The 15,358-nt window shown below is 42.6% G+C and overlaps 1 protein-coding gene across 9 annotated transcripts in view; it reads left to right on the forward strand.

Moving 5' to 3' along the window:
- The window catches only part of LOC126998111 (neurotrimin-like), a 119,061-nt gene that overhangs the window by 1,546 nt on the left and 102,157 nt on the right, over positions 1-15,358 (forward strand). The window lies entirely within an intron of this gene.

Raw genomic sequence — 15,358 nt, forward strand, 5'->3', positions numbered from 1 at the left:
CTCCTTCTCCTCCTCCTCCTCCTCCTCCTCCTCCTCCTCCTCCTCCTCCTCCTCCTCCTTACGACGGCTGATTGCGAAATAATCCAAAAAGACCTAGACCAATTTATTCAGTGGGCATAAAAGTTGCAAAAGTCTCCTGCGACCTTGAGAAAAATGAGAGCCTTGCACTGTGGACCCCGAAACAGTGACCATCCTTACAGTAGGCGTGTGAATCCTCTATGGGGCGAATATAAGGAATTGGATCTTATGGTTACTTGCGGCAGTGACCTTAAGTAAAATAAAGTTATGTTAAGAAAAATCCACCTTCACCGCTTTGACTTTTTATCTCTTCTTCCTCCTCCTCCTATTTCCCCTCGTCCTTGTCCTATTTCCCCTCGTCCTTGTCCTATTTCCCCTCGTCCTTGTCCTCTTTCCCCTCGTCCTTGCCCTTGTCCTTCTCCCCCTTCCTTCTCCTTCTCCTTTTTCCCCTCCTCCTTTTTCCTCCGCTTCTCTTTCTCCGCGTCTCCACGTTCTATCTGTTTATATAATGCGTGAAATGAATCTTTTAACATTTTTCGACACAACTGCATTTTCTTGTGTTTGTATTTTAATTTCGTATTGCTTCATGTCTTCTTGCATTTTATTTTTTGTCTGTCTGTCTGTTTATCTGTCTGTCTGTCTCTGTCTGTCTCTGTCTGTTTGTCTGTCTGTCTGTGTCTGTCTGTGTCTGTCTGTCTGTCTCTCTCTCTCTCTCTCTCTCTCTCTCTCTCTCTCTCTCTCTCTCTCTCTCTCTCTTCCTTATCAGCATCACTTATGTAGATTCTTTTTAAACTCTCTAAGCCTCTTCATTCTTTCAGTATTACCATCGCGACTTTCTCTTTTATTCTCTCTTACTCTCCCTCTCTTTTGATCTTACTAGGAGTCACTTTGGTTGGGTTTGAGATAATAAATGGCAAGGAAGGTCACTCTGATTGCGCTCGTATGCGTTTTATGGTAAGCCAGGTCAGGTCAGGTCAGATTAGGTCAGTGTGGCAACTCATTCATTAATAGAGCATGAATGTCCCGTGGTAAGACTGTTGTGTGTGTGTGTGTGTGTGTGTGTGTGTGTGTGTGTGTGTATGTGTGTGTGTATCCATAGTACGATTGGACGATTATCAGACTACACTGCGTTGTCAAAATAAATTACACACACACACACACACACACACACACACACACACACACACACACACACACACACACACACAGACACACACACACACATAGGCAATCAGAAACGCATGTATAGATTCATGTGCTTGGGAACGCCGCCTTTGTATTACACATTTGATTGGACGTTTTAAGTCAATCACGGCAATATTACACACACACACACACACACACACACACACACACACACACACACACACACACACACAGACGAGCACACACATTGACACACGGACGCATGAAATTCAATTCGTGTTTATTGTAGAATTTATTAGCGCTAACAGCCTCATACTAATGTTACAAAAATAATAATAGGAAGGCGATGGACTTATTGACTATAACGCATATTCGTTTTATGTGTTTATTCATGTAACGTTGTGTGTGGAGAGAGGGTGGAAGAGGGGGGGGGGGCGTGCGTGTGTGTGTTTGTGTGTGCGTGTGTTGTATTTACATTTCGCAGGCATTTCTCATCTTCCTCTGCAATATCAACATTTATATTTGTTTTTTTTTTCCGTCTGGCGTCTCGAGGGAAGAGCACAGGAGCTCGTCATATCACTCACCTCCCTGGATAGCGCCGTAAAACGCACCACACGCGAAAATATCTATCATGATGAGTTGCTGGCGGCGTCATGCGTGTCACAAACAGAGACATTAATTATACGACGTTCCCAGAGGCCAAAAGGTCGGTACGGTAGACGGCTGCGGGAAAAAAGCATGCAAATCTTTACACGGCACACCGCAGTTTATGAAGTTACTTATTTTGTTTTACGAGTCGATTTCGCGTCCCTCACCTGGTCATTTTACCTGTTTGAAGAGCCCTACCTGGACGTTTATGGAGCCTTTGAGGATGATAAAAGGGGGTGGTTGGTGGGGGGAGGGAGGGGGAAGTCCAGGGCTATGGTTGCTGTTGTTGTTGTTTGTGTGGTGTTGGGTGTGAAATGAGTGAATATGTGCGGCGGCATTTCCTTGTCTGTTGCTGTCGTGTGTGTGTGTGTGTGTGTGTGTGTGTGTGTGTGTGTGCGCGATGTTGGTTAAGGTCAAAGTTAATTAGCGTGTATTAGAGTCGCAGTGTTTGTCTGTGTTTATGTCCCGAGATGGTAATGGGCGAGAAGGGCGGGGGAAGGGAAAAGGGAGCAGAGGGGAGAGTAATTATGAAGATGCAAGTGTGTGTGTGTGTGTATGTGTGTTTGTGTTGCGGGGAAGGGAAAGAAAACGGTGTGTGTTGTCTTCGTGAGGTAGAGTTATGGATTGTGTTGGGTTGAAGGAAGAGGTGGTGTTTTGTGTATAATGGAAAACAAGCTGCATTAGGGGGGGTGTTGCAAGGGGAAGAGTGTGTGCCTGTGTTGCGGGGAGGGAAAGAAAACGGGGTGTGCGTGTGTCTTCGTCAGGTGGAGTTATGGTTTGTGTTGTGTTGGCAAGTGTTGAATGAAGAGAAAGAGAGAGAAAAAATAGTCGGAATTCCTAAACTTTCAGAATTCACCATGACAACTAAACGCACAAACAAAACACACACAAACAAAATGATCAAGAAAGTTTGTTATGTAATATTTTGTGTTTTGTGTGTGATGTATGATGTATGTTTTTTTTTGTGATGATGCGAGGGGGGTAGGGGGATAAGAGTGTTGTGTTGTCATAGGTTGAATGATTAAGTTGTGTTTTCTGTACAATAAAAACAAGGTACGTCTTTTTTTTTTTTTTTTTTTTTACTGCTGGGGGTTGAGTTAGGAGGAGTAGAGAGTGTTGCGTTGTGTTGCCTTGTGTTGGATGAATAAATTGCGTCTGATGTATCCTGGAAAACAATGTTGATACGTCGCTTTTTATGCTGGGGGTTGAGTTCGAGGGAGTAGAGAGTGTTGCGTTGTGTTGCGTTGTGTTGGATGAATAAACTGCGTCTGGTGTATCATGGAAAACAATGTTGATACGTCGCTTTTTATGCTGGGGGTTGAGTTAGAGGGAGTAGAGAGTGTTGCGTTGTGTTGGATGAATAAATTGCGTCTGGTGTATCATGGAAAACAATGTGCGTCTCTTTTTTTTTATTCTGGGGTGAATTAGGGGGGTAGATAGTATTGCGTTGTGTTGCCTTGTGTTGGATAAGTTGCCTTTCGTGTATGATGGAAAACAAGCTGCAATTTTTGGGGTATTAGGACAGAGGAGGAGCGCGTTGAATAATGAGTGTTTCGTTCTTGCTTTACATAACAAACTTTCATATTCATTTTGTTGGCGTGTGTTTAGTTCTCGAGGGGAGTGCTGAAGGTCAAAGAGTTTCCACTTTTCTCTTTCTCTCTTTCTGTTGTGTAAGTGTAGTGTAGTTAATAAGTATCTGGACACCTCTTCTTTCGAAATTGACCTCTCTTTCGGCCACCTCTTTGGATTCTTTTTAGGATCAGCAAGTAGCGGGCTTTTTTTTGTTGTTATTGTTTCCTTTTTTTGTGCCCTTGAGCTGTCTCCTTTGTCCTAAAAAAAAAGTAAGTTGGGAGCATATTTTGTAGTTGCGCGTGGCGGCTGTGCTCATCTCCGTTCCATTGGCCCCGTAACATGTGTCATTGCGTAAAGCTGTCGTGTTCAATCGGTACCCTTTATATCCCGTCTTCTTCCTTTCCAACTCTTCCTTAACTTCTTAATGGTCCCTCTAAGCGAGAAAAATAAGAAAAAAATCATCACTCACACAAACCATTTCATAATATATATCAATGCATTTGTGATCAGTTCATGTATCATCTATTTGGGGGGGTTTATATCATGGCACAAATTTGGCCCGTCGCTGCTACCGGGTTAAGGGTGGAAAGTTTGCTGGACTATTGGGTCGTAGGAGCTCTGCCCACGCCCCGTTTCTAGTCCTTGCGGCGCAGTAGTGGTGTGTTGTGTTGTGGGTGAACGATAGAATGACGCCGCGCTCTCAAATGATGCTAATTCTGCTCGCTTTTTATCTCGCTGTCTGTGTAGTGGAAATGTTATACGCTAGAATGGAATGGTTGTGTGTTCCATAGCGATGATGATTCCATTCACTTGTTGTATTTCCTCGAACGGGAGAGAGCTCTTGTACCTTGTTTAATGTAGAAGAACTTACCTGTTGAATGATGCAAGGGAGTATAAGTAATTGTAGGTAGGAGTAATGTTGCGGTTTTTATCCACTTACTTTTTTTTTCTCGTTCGGTAGAGATGTACTCTGTTTAGTATGGAAAAAAATACCCTACATGTTGAAAGAGACCGGGAAAAAATATAAATAGTAGTAGTAGTAGTAATCTCGTGGTTCTTGTCTTTTTTCTATTTTTACAGCAGAGGAGACAGTTCAAGGGCGTAAAAAAAAACAAAAAAAAAACATTGAAAAAAAAAGGCCCGCTAGTTACTGCTCCCTTTCCTCAGGCGACAGATCTTGTACTCCGGTTATAGCATAGAAAAAGCGCACGTGTTGAAGAAGACGAAGAAAATGTATTGGTAGCAGCAGCAGCAATCTCGCGGCTCTTCTTTTTATCCACCTGTCTGTTTCCTCGTGCGATAGAGACTTTGTGCTCTTTTTATGGCATAGAAAAAGCGGACGTGATGAATGACACTGGGGGAAGAAGTAAGTAGTAGTAGTAGTAGTAGTAGTAGTAGTAGTAATTATAGTAGTCATTCTCCTTACCTTTATTCATTAACTTTGATTCATAGTGGTATAGAGGTCTTGTACTGTGTTTATATCAAAGAAAGAACGAACGTGATGAATGAGACCGGGAAAGAAATAAGTAGTAGTAGTGGTAGTGGTAGTAGTAGTAGTAGTAGTGGTAGTAGTAGTAGTAGAAGTAGTATCGTGGTTCTTATCTTTATTACAAGGGGGAGTGAGAGCGGCGTGATCAGAAGAAACAGCGAGGGGCAGAGGGTACTCGTTAAGCTCAAATTACTGAGGTTGGAATGTTTTTTTGGGACCAGTGCGTGTAATAAGGCTCCCCGCGCCTCGTGACGGAGCTACACTGTTCCCTCTGTGTGTGTGTGTTCAAGTGGTGTGGCTTGCTCCCTTTCCGTGTTGTTTTAGGATTCCGTTCTGTTAGTCTTTAGTGGTCTCGGGTTGGTTATCTGTAGCCAATGAGATGTGGAGGATCGTGTTCGTAGGGGTGAGCGGAGAGGAAGGACGTGTGTATATGTGTGTGTGTGTGTGTGTGTGTGTGTGTGTGTGTGTGTGTGTGTGTGTGTGTATGTTGAGTGGTGTGGGTTGTTCTCTTTCAGTGTTGTTGTAGGAGTCTGTTTTTCAGTCTACATTGGCCTGGTTAGTTATCCGTAGCCAGAGACGTAGAAGGCTGTGAGTGGGCTGACGTGAAGCGGTGTGTGTGTGTGTGTGTGTGTGTGTGTGTGTGTGTGTGTGTGTGTGTGTGTGTGTGTGTGTGTGTGTGTGTGTGTGTGTGTGTGTGTGTGTGTGTGTGTGTGTGTGTGTGTGTACCTTTCATGTTTCTTGCTTCCCTCCCAGCTCTGTTCAACGAAGGAAGTGTTATATGATTGTAAACTACTTGCTTTACACCGCCAGCAAGTGTACACACAGGCTCACACACTCACACACACACACACACACACACATGCACACACGCACCCCTACCATAATATTTTTCGCATATTCCTGAAAATGCGAAACGTTAAGCTATTTTTCATTTTATATATTCGAGAATTTTACATCACTGTTATTGAACTCGTACCGAAAACATACACACACACACACACACACACACACACACACACACACGCACACGCACACCTGTCTATGGATAAAAGGATGATCTTTGTACGTATATATTTTTCACGTCAAGTTACCGGCTGAAAATCCAATAGTTCCTGTATATAAATTCCCACGCATTACTTCACTATCTGACTTTCCCATCACTACTGCAGCCATGTTACCGATCACTCCTCTCTTTCCGGGTTGATCAAGGTGAGCAAGGAAAGTGAGCGTTAAACAGGTGACCTTAAACCATAAAAATAATATAAAAAACGCATGAAAAACCACATTCCAGTCAGTTTACTAGTCTTTGTGTTTTGGGGGTAGTGTGTCTGTGTGTGTGTGTATGTGTGTGTGTGTTGATTATTTTTTCAGTGTGTCAAGCGTCCAACATGTCGCCTGTCGTTCCATGGCTTCATTTGACCTATGGCTGTCGTGTGATTTATTTAACATCGGTGGGGCCAGAACACCAACCTAGTGATTTAATGCGACTCCTCTCCCTTCCCCACTCTTCCCCTCTCCTCCTCCTCCTCCTCTTCCGACTCCGACGACTTGTACTTTGATTTCTCTTCCTCCTCCTCCTCCTCCTCCTCCTCCTTCTCCTCTTTCTCCTTCTCCTCCTCCTCGTTCCTCTTTCATTTTCATCATCATTTTTCTGACTATGCTATCCATCGTTCTCCTCCTCCACCTCCTCCTCCTTCTCCTTCTCCTCCTTGTCCTTGTCCATTTATTATTAGTCCTCCTCCTCATCTTTCTCCTCCTCTTCGTCATTCTCCTCCTCCTTCTCCTCCTCCCTCTCTTCCTCCTCCTCCTTCCTCTCTGCCACAGTCAATACGGCAATAAAGATATCTCATCTGACCTCAGTCCTTCCTCCTCCTCCTCCTCCTCCCGACGCTCCATAGGCCGCCCATCTGTTTTCCCACTTCCGACACACACACACACACACACACACACACACACACACACACAGCAGGAGGGAATGTTAGTGAAGGAGCAGGATTAACAGAATGACGAGGAGGAGGAAGAAGAGGAAGGGGAAGCAATAGGAGGAGGAGGAGGAGGAGGAGGAGGAAGAGGAGGAGCTTGTAGTTGTTTGGGACGAATCTAAATAATCCAGCGCGGGAAAACAAGTGATAGGATTAGTGGGAAAAGGAGGAGTAGAACAAGGGGAAACATGGAAGAGGAGGAGGAGGAGAAGAACAAGGGAGAGGGGAAACATGGAAGAGGAGGAGAGGAAGAACAAGGGAAAGCGGAAACACAACAAATAATAGGAACAAGATTAGGGAAAAGAGGTACACGGAAGAGGAAGAGGAGGAGAAGAACAAGGGAGAAAGAAGTCACGGAAGAAGAGGGGAAGGAGGAGAAGAACGAGGAAGAGAGGTATACCACAACGAGTAAGAGGAACAGGAGGAGGAGGAGGAGGAAAAGGAAAGAGACGAAGGAGGGACGAAGAAGAGGGAAGTGAAAGGAAGCAAGAGAAGTAGAAGGAACAGGAAGAGAAGGTGATAGAGAAGAAAGAAGATAAGAAAGACGACGAAGAGAAAAAATGGCAACAAGAAGAGTAGAATTAACAGAAGGAGAAGTTGATCGAAGAGGAGGAGGAGGAGGAGGAGGAGGAGGAGGAGGAGGAGGAGGAGGAGGGGAAGGAAGGGTACAAACATGGACATATTGAAGTGTACGTGTGGAGAAATGTGGATATATCGCTTCACGGTGGATGGAGTTCAAAGTGAGCGGATGGAGTGACGTTGCTGGTAGGCGGTGGATGAAGAGGGCAGAGGAAGGAGGAGGAGGAGGAGGAGGACAAGGAAGATGAACAGAGCCTCGTAGATGATAAAAAAGAAAGAGGAAAGCGATATGGAGTATGCTTGATGAAGTATTAAATCGTGGAGGAAGAAGAACGGTTGTATAAAATAGCACTTCGTTGGGTGAATTAAATAGTTTCCCCTTTCGACGGTAAAATGGATGGAAAACGGAAGGTGAGGAAAGGGGGGAAAGTGTATGCGACTGGGAACGAAAGAGAATGGGTGAAAGAAACGTGAATAAAAGTGGAAATAACAAGGAGATAATAGTGAAGGCGGGTAAAGATTAAAAGCAATTACGGGCCAAAGGGAATGAGCGATGCGGCGGGCGAGAAAAAGTCGGACTGCAATAAAAGAAACAGAGAGGAAGAAAATGAATGCTTAATTTCCCTTCACCTGTACAAATTCCCGCCCGCCAGGTAACAGGCTTTTCATTACAGGTGAATAATGAAGGGAAATGTAAAACACCTACCGGGGCTTTGTTGTAATTCATGAACACACACACACACACACACACACACACACACACACACACACACACACACACACACACACACACACACACACACACACACACACACACACACAAATACACACACATAGATAGAGATAGAGATAGATGTAGACAGATAGACAGATAGAGTTTACTGACTACAAATTAACTAGTACATTCCTTAAGCTAAACTACAATGAAAAAGCAACAAAATTAGTCTTATTTACCTCCCAAAAAACTGAATGTGGTCCAGTAATAGATTTTTCTTACCACGAAATACATACATACAAAACTAAGAGCATACAATCGTAAAACACACACACACACACACACACACACACACACACACACACACACACACACACACCCCTCTCCCCACACACACACATACTTCCCCTTCCCCCACACACACGCACATCCCCTCCCTCCTCCCCCCCCACACACACACACAAACACCGCTCACACTCGCCCCCCCTGCCCATACATCATCCAAGACACCGCCGCCGTTCCACCATCAATATACACGCGAGGAAAACACGGAAAAAATTGTCGTCCTTCGAAGGTGATGGACGGCGAGATATTAAGTCACCGGCAAGAGGCCATTCGAGTTTATGAATAGCCGCTGTGAGTGTGACCGAAGGAGAAGCCCCGATGGTCCAAATTCCTGTAGGGCTGCCGAAAACTTTGATCGTTAGAGAAAACAAAAAGTATCAGTTTGTGTCCCTATATATATCTTTTTTTTTTCTTTTGTCTTGATTTTCTCTTCCTCCTATATTGTGTTTTCTTTTTTTTTCTCTTTTCTTATTCTCTTCCTCTTATGGTCGAAAACTTTGACCGTTAGAGAAAACAAAATATAATAGTTTGCGGCCCTATATTTCGTTTTTTTTCTTTCTTTGTGTTTATTTTCTCTTCCTCCTATATTGTGTTTTCTTTCTTTCTCTTTTCTTATTCTCTTCCTATTATGTTTTCTTTTCTGTCTTCTCATTTTCTTCATTTTACATTTTGCTTTCTTTCTTTTTATTCTCTTCCTCTTATGTTTTCTTTTCCCTCTGTTGTTCTCTTCCTCTCATATTTTATTTCCTTCCTTTCTTCTTTTATTCTCTTCCATTCTTCTATTCTTCTTCCATTTGTTTATTATTTTTGTTGCATTGATATTCCAGTTTCTATTTTGTATTTCCTTCTCCTGGTGATACATTTAAAAGCAGTATTTCATCATGCAAAAGGGTTGGAAATTATTTGAATTTTGATTTGAGAGAGAGAGAGAGAGAGAGAGAGAGAGAGAGAGAGAGAGAGAGAGAGAGAGAGAGAGAGAGAGAGAGACTTTTGTTATGATATGGTGGAGTGCAAATGAGCAAAGAAAATGGAGAGAAGTGAAAACAAGAGAGATTTAGAGATCAATACGTTAAGAAAATTTTAGGACGAGGCTCGGAATAAGATTTTGGTCCTTGTGTGCGTGTTCGTGTATGTGTGTGTGTGCGTGTGCGTGTGTGTGTGTATGTGTTTACAAAATGCGACACAGTGCAGCAGAGTCAGACGGTGAGGATTAACACACACACACACACACACACACACAAATACACTCGCAAAAATTAACGCCCTGTGTCATCATGAAAAAGAGATTAGCTGCCGGTTAATCTCGAGTCCCCGAAAATGAACTACATTAAAGATAAGAACGAAACCGAAGTCGCAAACTGTCTCGAAAACCTTCAAAGAATCTAAAAAAAAAAAAACGAAAACTTGCGCGAGGAGAAACTAACCAACCTTCGACTTAATTTTTCTTTCTTACTTTTATGACTAAATTGGATTATTTTTCTCTTCCCACCCTTTTTTTTTTGAGTCGGAAAAATTAAAACTAAGCGAAACTTCAAGGTCACTCGTGGAAGTAAGTTACGTAACGAGCAAGTTGACAAACAGAGAGAGAGAGAGAGAGAGAGAGAGAGAGAGAGAGAGAGAGAGAGGAAGAGAAGGAGACAGCAGACTCAGACAAATATATTCAAAACTGACTATTTTTAAAGATACAAAAGGAAAGGAAACGAATAAAACAGTTAAACGAAGCATGAATGGAAGGAGAATGAGGGACGATAAGAAGAATACTGGAACAGACAACCGGAAAAAAGAGAGGAAGAGAAAAAGAAGAGGAAAAGGGGAAAAAAAAGGAGGTTTTCTGGTTGGAAGAGTCAAACTAGTGGGAGGGAAAGAGGAATCCAGGAAAAGATAGAAAAAAGATTGAAAAATGAAAGGAGAGGAAAAAGTAAGCCTATCCTGCTTGGAGAGTTCAAACTAAAGTAAGAAAAGTAGGAAGGAAGGACGGACAGGAAAGGAAGGGAGAATTAAACTGCATCATTTGAAGTAAGGAAAACAGGGGAAGAAGGGAGAGAAAGAAAAGCAGCGAGGAAGGGAGGAAATGAAAATGAGGAAGAGGAGGAGGAAAAGAAGAGGGGATGCCGGGAAGGAAACTGAGTGAAGGGAAACCGTGAAGAAAGGAGAAATAGGAAGAAAAGGAGGAGAGAAGGAAGGGGGAGTTTCATGTTTTTGGGAGGCAAACTAAAGCAAAGTAAACATGGACGAAGGGAGGAAAGGAAGGGATGAGAGGAAGGAAAGATAGAGCAGGAAAGAAGGGACACATATGGAGGAAAGGAGAGAAAGTAGTGACCAGTGATGAAGGAGAAAAGGAGGGAAGGGAGAATGTCACAGCTGGAGGAGACACTGAAGGAAAAAAACACAGACGAAGCAAGGAAGACATAGGAAGGAAAGGAGATAAAGGAGAGAGAGAGAGAGAGACCAGGGTTAAAGGGAAAAAGGAGGGAAGGGAGAATGTCACAGTTGGAGGAGAAACTAAAGCAAAGAAAACACGAACGAAGGAAGGAATAGGAAGTAAAATCGGAGGAAAGGAATGAAAACACGGACGATGCGAGGAATAGGAAGCAAAGAAGGAGGGAAGGGCTGAGAGTTTCCCGGTCGGGGGAGTCAGACTGGACGCATCCTGGCGGGGAAGTGGAGCGGCGGGGCTTGTGAGGATGGCCTTCGGGAGTCCGGACTTTGACAGGAAGTCTTGGGGGAGTAAACTGACCGGAATACATTTTACCTCCCCATTAGGACTTGGCGTAACCCCCCTGCTGATGCTGATGATGATTCTGCCTCTTTTTTTTTTTACAGCAAAGGAAACAGTTCAAGGGCAAAAATGGGAGAACAATAATGAAAAAAAAACCGCTAAACACTGCTCATACATTTCTTCTACATTTCTTCTACATTTTATACACAATTTTTTTTTATCCCTTTCTTCCTTTTTATTTTCCTTTTCATTCTTTGTTTTTGTTTTGTTTTTTCTGCTTTTCCTTCGCAATTAGTAGTTTTCATCACCTTTTTACTTCTATACTCCTTTTTTTTTTTTACTCTTTTCTCTCCTACCTTTCTCCTTTTCCTGCTTCGCTTTCATTCTGTGTTTCTGCCTCGTCACCCTCCTGCTGCTGACAATGATACTATACTGCTGTCTCTTCTGCCTCATCAATACTCCTTTTTTCCCTTCTATCCTATTTTTCTCCTCCTCCTTTCTCGCTTTCTTTCCGTTTTTCTGCTTTTTCTTCATCATTAGTAGTATTCGTCACCCTTCTGCTGCTGCTGTTGATGATACTACTGCTGTCTTCTCTACTTCTTCTACACTCCTTTTTCTCCCTTCTCTCCTATCTTCCTCTTTTCCTTCTTCGCTTTCGTTCTGTGTTTCTGCTTTTTCTTCGCCATTTAGAGTTGTCATCCTCCTCTAGCTATTGATGATGATGGTTCTACCTCTTCTACGTACTTCTTCTGTGCTTCTTCTTCTCCCTTCTCTCCTATCTTCCTCTTTTCCTTCTTCACTTTCGTTCTGTTATTTTCTGCTTTTCCTTCGCCGGTAAGAGTTGTCATCCTTCTCTAGCTACTGATGATGATGGTACTGCCTTTACTACTTCTTCTGTGCTTTTTTTTGTCCCTTCTTTCCTATCTTCCTCTTTTTCCTTCTTCTTTGCTTTCGTTCTCAGTTTCTATTTCTCCTTCGCTGTTTCTTTGGGTTCTTTCTTTCTTTTCGTTCTAATCCGACTTCTCTTCCTCCTTCTTTTGTAACTTTTTTTCTTTCTTACTTCCTCTTCCGCCTCCTCAGTTTCCTCCTTCTCCTCCTTCTTTTCCCTTTTCTCCTCTTCCTCCTGGTTTTCCTCCTTCTTCTCCTGCTTTTCTTCTTTCTCCTCCTGCCTCTCCTTCTCCTCCGTTTCCTCCTTCTCCTGCTTTTCCCTTTTCTTCTCCTGCTTTCCCTTCTCCATTTCCTCCTCCTCCTCCATTTCTTCCTCCTCCTCCTCCTCCTCCTCCTCCTCTTCTGCATCCTTATCTCAAGAAAGAAAAAAAAAACCTAGTCTGAAACTTTGTTGTATAAAACCAAGGGATATTTTTATTCAGAAAATGGCCAGCGTGCCCTTAATGCCTTCTTCCCCCCTCCTCCCCATAAGAATACAGCTTAATGGGTAACTCCTATAATATCCACTTTTTTGTTTTGTTTCTTACTCTTTCTTCGTGCAAGTGAAACCACGTGGAAAGATATCATATAAAAAGAGAAAGAGAGAAGAGAAGAGGTTGTTGCATGTTATAAGTTACTGTACGTGTTTATGCGTTTCTTTCTTTTTTTCGTTTCATTTTATAATCGTGTGAATTTTTGGTAAACATCTTTTTTTGCATTTGGTGGAAAGTCTTCGGGTTCTGAAAGACGATTCGCTAATTTAAACACACAAAAAAAGATAAGTGCCAATTGATTCCCCTCACAAATACTCGTCTGATCTGTTTCAAGGAGTGAATATCTGTACTTCCCACGCCAGGTGTTGTAAAGGAGGCCTAGTGTTAGATGGCCTCCTTTAGCTGTTACTGTGAGTGGTGTGGTGGTGGTGGTGGAGGTGGTGGAGGTGGTGGTGATGGTGAAAAAAATAGACCAGTATATTTTTTTTCTTCTTATCTTTCGTTGTAGTTAATTAGCCAAGTTGATTCCCATGTCATTTTCAAGTTGCGGAATAATACTGAGTAATCGACCACTTCCTCCTTCTCTTCCTCCTCCCAAACGGACTGACTGACTGACTGAGTTGGTTGTCTGATCCAGTGGCGGGACAAAACAGTTTCTAGTTCTTTTTGCTCTACATATCTGACTGACAGCCTGATTGACTGAGTGAGTGACTGACTGACTGAGTTGCTTGTCTGTTCCAGTGGCAGGACAGAACAGTTTTTGATTCTTCTTCCTCTTATTCTTCTCACTCTAAATATCTGAGTGACTGCCTGAGTGAGTGAGTGAGTGACTGACTGACTGAGTAACTGACTGACTGACTGAGTTGGTTGTGTGATCTAGTGGCGGGACAAAACAGGTTCTTATTTTTTTTTCCTTTCATTCTTTTCGCTCTTCATATCAGAGTGACTGCCTGAGTGACTGAGTGATTGACTGATTGGACAACTAACTGACCTACAATATAACTAATTTTTTTGCAGCAAGGGAGGCAGCTCAAGGGCAAAATACAAAAACATCAACAAAAAAGCCCGCTATACTCTGATCCGACAAAAGACAAGAAAAATAATTGAATAACTGACGAAGTAACTGACTGGCTAACTGAATAACTAAGTGACTGACTGTAAAACCAACTGACTGACTGACTAACTGACTGGATAACTAACTGAATGACTGTAAAACCAACTGACTGACTGACTAACTGACTGGATAACTAACTGACTGACTAAAACCAACTGACTGACTAAATAACTGACTGGATAACTAACTGACTGAATGACTTGCTGACTGGATAATTAACTGACTGACTGACTTACTGACTGGATAATTAATTGACTCCCTGACTTACTGACTGACTGACTTACTGAGAGGATAACTGACTGACTGACTGGAAAACTAACTAACTCACTGTCTGACTTACTGACTGGATAACTAACTAACGAACTCACTAACTCACTAACAAACTGCCCTAACTAACTATCCAACTGGCTTATTCACGCCCTCAGTTAATTGTCTGCACCAGTGACACCCAACAAAACACACACCCTGGTATTCTTTTGTCTCTCCTTCCGTCTCCTTCCCCCCTTCGCTCCTTCGCCTTCCCAGAACCCGACTCTTCATAACGCTCCACAAAGCACCGGAGCTAATGTATAATCTCACCTGTGCCTTGTATAATTTTGTTCCTTTATGATCGCGGAGGGGACGGAGTGTAATTTAGATCGTGTGCAACATTTTGTTTTTGCTTTTTTTGTTATTCTTTTGTGCTGCAAGGGAGTGAGAATCGAGAGAGAGAGAGAGAGAGAGAGAGAGAGAGAGAGAGAGAGAGAGAGAGAGAGAGAGAGAGAGAGAGAGAGAGAGAGAGAGAGAGAGAGAGAGAGAGAGAGAGAGAGAGAGAGAGAGAGAGTAGGAATTAATTAATGGAAAATATAAAAAAAAACATGTTTTTATGATGTTGATCTTTTAAAGCAACATGAAAAGGATCGAAAAAAAGAGGGAATTACAAGAGAGAGGGGGAGAAAGAGAGAAAAAAAATATATTTATGATTGCATGGCTGTTATCATGTCGAATTTTTACCGACACATAAAAAAAAACGAAGAATGAAAAATGAGTGAAATAGTAAAAAAATTAATGTACTTAAATGACAAGAAAATACAGCAGAAACGAGTTATGGATTTAAAAACAAAAACGGGTTGGCAGGCAGAAATAAAAAGACCGTGTTCTCTGTGTGGTTTATGCCTTGTGAAACTCGCCTTAATCTCTTTTATTTCGCAACGAAGGGCGAAATTGAAAGCTCCGGGAACGCCATTTGAGTTTTTGAGGAAGGGAAACGCACCGAGGAAATATGAAGTGAAAAAAAATTTGTTTGTTTCCTGATATTGAGAAGCCTGTCTGAGTCTTGTTGTTCATTTATATTTATTTTTTGAAGAATGAACTGCTAGTCTTCTTCGCCTCACACCTTGCAATGGTTTCGAATTTGGGTCCTTGTGTGTGTGTGTGTGTGTGTGTGTGTGAGAGAGAGAGAGAGAGAGAGAGAGAGAGAGAGAGAGAGAGAGAGAGAGAGAGAGAGAGAGAGAGAGAGAGAGAGAGAGAGAGAGAGAGAGTGTGTGAGAGAGAGAGAGTGTGTGTGTGTGTGAGAGAGAGAGAGAGAGAGAGAGAGAGAGAGAGAGAGAGAGAGAGAGAGAGAGAGAGAG

Source organism: Eriocheir sinensis, chromosome 13 (genome assembly GCF_024679095.1).
Source record: "Eriocheir sinensis breed Jianghai 21 chromosome 13, ASM2467909v1, whole genome shotgun sequence".
NCBI classification, from domain to species: domain Eukaryota; kingdom Metazoa; phylum Arthropoda; class Malacostraca; order Decapoda; family Varunidae; genus Eriocheir; species Eriocheir sinensis.